Below are 5,592 nucleotides of genomic sequence, written 5' to 3' on the forward strand. Positions count from 1 at the left end.
ATCTCATATGGTGTCTTTTGAACCAATTTAGATGGAACACGATTTAGTGTGAAAGCAGTTGTCTCAAGTGCATGTCCCCAAAAGGAAGTCGGTAGATCAGCATGACTCATCATGGATCGAACCATGTCTAACAAAGTTTGATTTCTTCTTTCAAAAACTCCATTCCATTGAGGAGTACCAAAAGGAGTAAGTTGTGAGACAATCCCACATTGCTTCAAAAGATCATCAAACTCTAAGCTCATATACTCCCCACCTCGATCAGATCGAAGTGTCTTGATAGTTTTTCCTAGTTGATTTTGTACTTCATTTTTTGAATTCCTTGAACTTTTCAAGGGATTCAGACTTATGGCGCATGAGATGGACATACCCATATCTACTGAAATCATCAGTGAAAGTAATGAAGTAGTGAAATCCTCCTCTAGCCTGTGTATTTATTGGCCCACATACATCAGAATATATTAAGCCCAATAAATCACTAGCTCGTTCACTTTTACCAGTAAAATGAGATTTAGTCATTTTTCCCAATAAGCAAGATTCACATACATTAATTTGTTCCAAAACAATTGAATCCAAGAGACCATCTTTACGGAGCTTGGATATGCGTTCCTCACTTATGTGGCCCAAACGACAATGCCATAGATAAGTTTGATTTGAGTCATTTATTTTTGGTCTTTTAGTATTTATGTTGTAGATGGGATTTGTTTGATCTAAAATATAGAGGCCATTAATCAATTGTGCCGAACCATAGTAAACATTATTGAGATAAAAGGAACAACAATTATTCTTAATAATTATCTCAAAACCAATTTTGTCTAAACAAGAAATTGAAATAATGTTTTTAGTCAAACTGGGCACATAATAACAATCCTCTAAACATAAACCAAGTCCACTAGGCAAAGATAAATTATATGTTCCTAAAGCTAATGCAGCAACTTTTGCTCCATTTCCAACTCGTAGGTCCACATCTCCTCTAGCCAAATTCTTACTCCTTTGCAGTCCCTGTACAGAAGTACAAATGTGAGAACCACAACCAGTATCTAATACCCATGAAGTAGTAGTAGTTGATAAATTAATATCAATAACATAAATACCTAAAGCAGACGTTCCGCTTATTTTGGCCTTCTTGACTTCCTCAAGATAGATAGGGCAGTTCCGCTTCCAATGTCCAGTCACACCACAATGAAAACAGTTTCCTTCCTTAGCCACCCCTCCTTTAGGTTTCAATGCAGGCTCAACTTTTCCAGGCGTGGGCCTACCTTTTCCCTTGGGCTTTGTCTGAACTTTGGCCTTTCCCTTGCCCTTATTATTACGGACCATCAGTATAGGCTTGGGTCCAACCTTTTTCATGTTGCCTTCAGCAGTTCGTAACATACTGAGCAACTGTGGCAGAGTCTTATCAATTTCGTTCATATTGAAATTGAGGACAAACTGGCTATAGCTATCCGGCAACGATTGTAGAATAACATCAGTGGCCAACTCTTGGCTCAATAGAAACCCAAGCTTAGACAGGCTTTCAATATAGCCAATCATCTTAAGGACATGAGGTCCTACTGGGCTTCCTTCAGCCAGCTTACATTGGAATAGAGCCTTAGAGATATCAAACCTCTCTTGCCATGCTTGCCCCTGATAAAGTTCTTTCAGGTGCTCAATCAATTCATAAGCAACCATGTCCTCATGTTGCTTCTGAAGCTCAGGATTCATAGTGGCAAGCATAAGACATCCAACGTCTACCATGTCATCGAGATGCTTCCTGTAAGCATCTCTATCAGCCCTCGAGGAATTAGCGGGTGGTTCGTTAGGAACTGGTTGTTCAATGACATATAATTTTTGTTCTTGTTTGAGGACAATCCTCAAGTTACGGAACCAGTCAAGAAAATTTAAACCATTCAACTTGTCCTTTTCAAGGACCGATCGTAATGATAGTGTATTTGTGTTTGCAGCCATAATATATCTACAACAATGAAATTATGCGTGTAAAAATTTATCAAATTTATATCAATCATTAAAAGGACTTAATTAAATGATGTTCCCACTATTTTATTACAAAACTAATACCCTCATAGATTAGTTTTGGAAAGACTTTCTCGAAAAGTATTTCAAGTGGGTTAAGGATCCATATTTCACCTCCTCTTAAGTCAGCTTTGGCTTTACTCTCAAGATTACGGTTATCTAGGTAAGCAACACTTTGCTAATTACATCATATGTAATTCCTAAAATTTGGTAAACAACTCTTGTTCTAATCATCTTATGATTTATCCAAATTACTCACCTCTAGGTTTCTAATCCTATTAGAATAACCTAGTTAAGTCATTAACCAATTTTAACCAGCAAATATCACTTGTTTATTCTTCGCGTTTAATCAAGATAAATACTAGTACTTCGCTTTAGCAGAACCTACACAGTATTGATCGAGGCCTTAACGAGGGCAAAATTGGAAGTCTATGTTGACTTAATATTTTAATAGAGGGATTTTATTAAGATCATTCCATCTTTCCAATTATGTTTTACTTTAGTCCATTTAGGCATTTAATTGATCTCATCAATTAATGTGGTTCAATATTATCAATTTTTAACATGCTTAAAATTTGGCATACTTTTGACATCCATAGCATCTCATACATGAATAAAGCAATAAATAAATGCAATAGTTATAGCTCATAAACTAAGGTGACACAACCCAAGCCAATGGGTGAACCAAAAGGAAACCTAAAGGTGTAAGCCGGTTTTCAAGCTATCAGTCCACACTTGTTGGCCCATCTTCGTTCTCGGCTAGCCCACAGCAACTCTTGCATATTACAATATGTAGAAACTCATTTTACATACGAGGGAGTAAGATGAGAAAAGAAATACAAGAGAATAGTAGCAAGGCACGACACACAGGATGTATTTATAAAATTACAACCGTTTATCAAATTGGCTGTCGGGCTATAACTATGCATTTCAAACACCGTGCATATCAAAAATAGCATACATAAATAAACATTTTTTGTTAAGGTGTATTAAAACATATCCTTTCAACTTTTATGGCCCATCAAGTTTTATTTATTAAAAAAACATCCTTTAAGAAGATGGGGGCTGAGGCGGTGGAGGGAGCGGGATTGAATAAAATTTCTAGGATTGGCTTCCATCAAAGACATGTTTTCTTCACCTTCTTCATCCTCCAAAGGGTCAAACTCTAAAGCTTTCTCCAATGGATCTTCCTCAAAATTGCTTTCCATAGAAGCCAAGGTTTCTATCTCTTCCGTAACTGAATACTCTTCTTCCGGATTGGGAAATTTCATCGCTTTAAGAATTTTAAAGGTTACCTTATCATTTTGAATTCGCATGTTGAGTTCTCCTTTCTGTACATCAATTAACATTCTTCCCGTAGCTAAGAAAGGTCTCCCAAGGATGATCGACACTTCCTTATCTGCTTCAAAATCTAAAATAATAAAATCAGCAGGAAAAATAAATTTATCGACTCCTACCAAAACATCCTCGATCTTTCCTTTGGGATATGCTAATGATCGATCCGCTAGCAGAAGCGTCACAGTTGTAGGTCTTACTTCACCTATCCCTAACATCTTGAAAATAGACTTTGGCATCAAGTTTATACTCGCTCCTAAGTCACACAAAGCTTTACCAGAGTAAGATTCACCAATGTTACAGGGTATAGTAAAGCATCCTAGATCTTTCAATTTCGGTGGTAGTTTGTTCTGTAGGAATGCACTGCACTCCTTTGTCAAGGAAACAGTCTCATGCTCACTCAGTCCTTTCTTCTTAGATAGTATATCCTTCATAAACGTCACATAATTTTACATTTGTTCTAAAGCCTCCACCAACAGAATATTGATGTGTAATTACTTCAGAACATCCAGAAACTTCTTGAATTGCACCTCATGTTTCTGCTTGTGTTGCTGCAATCTTTGTGGATATGGAGGTGATGGAACTTTCGATTGAACCAGAAAAATTTTCTGAGTAGGTAAATCTACATCCAAAGAAGATTTTAAAATATCTGAATTCACTAAGTCAGAGTTTACCTTGTCAAACTTTGCAGATTCTGATTCTTTTAGTGTAGGAATATCAACATCTGGTTGACTTTCCTCCTTTTCAACATGCTCATCTCCAACATCGATCAATCGAGGTTCCAAAGTCTTACCACTTTGCAATGCCACTACCTTGATATGTTCTTTACCCAAATTCCTTGGATTCTCAGTATTGCTTGGCAAGGTTCCTTGCAGTCTATTACGAAGCTCCATAGCCAACTGACCCATTTGGTTTTCCAAAATTTTTAGTGTTGCTACTTGGCTTTGGATTAGAGTGTCATTCTTTTCCATGTATGCTTTCAATAAGTTCTCAAAACTATTTGATGCCTCAGCTTGAGGTGGTTTTGGAGCTTGCTGATTAAACCCTTGAGATTGGTTGGGTCTTTCCTGCAATAAGTTATTATTTGGTCCATTTCCTTGGTTGCTCCAAGAAAAGTTAGGATGATTACGCCATGAAGGATTGTAGAAGTTGGATTGGGGTCCTTGTGCACTCTTATTTTGATATTGGTTCTCCACATAGTACACTGACTCGAGATTTGGTGGACAACTCTCAAAAGAATGACCTTCCCCACAGTACACATAAGAAACTACTTCAAATGGAATTGATGGCTGAGCTGCAAAATTATTAGCACTATTAGGGGTTAATTATTTTAACATAGAGGAAATAGACGATACCTTAGCTGATAACGAAGTGAGTGAGTCAACTTCATGAACTCCGGTTACACGTCTTTCTGAAACTGTTCGATTTGTTGGCCATTGATAGTTATTACTCGCGATCCTCTCAATGATCCCATAAGCCTCATTATAAGACTTAGATAAAATTGGACCATTCGCGGAAGCATCTACCATCAATCTTGTATGTGCATTGAGACCATAATAGAATGTTTCCAACTAGACACAATGAGGAATCCCATGATGAGGATACTTATGAAGTAACTCCTTGAATCGCTCCTAAACCTCATACAAAGACTCATCATCCAATTGTTGGAAGGTTGTGATCTCGTTCCTCAACTTAGTGTTTTTACTAGGTGGGAAATACTTAACAAAAAATCTCTCTACTAATTCTTGCTATGTAGATATGGAACTTGATGGCAATGAATTGAGTCATGCTCGTGCTTGATCTCACAACGAGTACGGAAACAACTTCAACCTCAATGCATCTTTAGTCACACCGGCTATCTTGAATGAATCACTCACCTCCATAAACAATTGAAGGTGGAGAAGTGGATCTTCCGTGGGCATACCACTAAATGAGCCCACCATTTGTAGCATTTGAAACATCACTGGTTTCAATTAAAACTCGGTTGCCTCAATATCTAACCTTCTAATCCCTGGGTTTAACTCACTTAAAAGTGGCACAGCATATTGTCTGATGCATCAATCCCTATCATCGATAATGAGGATAGGATTTTGTACATAATCGGCTTCATTACCTTGGTCTTGATTATGATTTCCAAGGTCCATCTCGACTTGTCTTTGAGCTGTTCTTTCACGTCTTCTTTGTTTGAAAGTTACACAATTTCAGGGTCTATAGGGAGTAAATCGATAATTCGATCTATGCTCATAA

At 37.4% G+C, this 5,592-nt stretch overlaps 1 non-coding gene across 1 annotated transcript; it reads left to right on the top strand.

Annotated features, from left to right (window-relative positions):
* The first annotated feature begins 4,932 nt into the window (after nt 1-4,932).
* Nucleotides 4,933-5,039, top strand: LOC121225837 (small nucleolar RNA R71). Its single transcript, XR_005923740.1, has one exon. It is a non-coding gene; the product is annotated as a small nucleolar RNA R71 (small nucleolar RNA).
* The last annotated feature ends 553 nt before the right edge of the window (nt 5,040-5,592 follow it).

Source organism: Gossypium hirsutum, chromosome D13, assembly GCF_007990345.1.
Source record: "Gossypium hirsutum isolate 1008001.06 chromosome D13, Gossypium_hirsutum_v2.1, whole genome shotgun sequence".
Classification (NCBI taxonomy): Eukaryota; Viridiplantae; Streptophyta; class Magnoliopsida; order Malvales; family Malvaceae; genus Gossypium; species Gossypium hirsutum.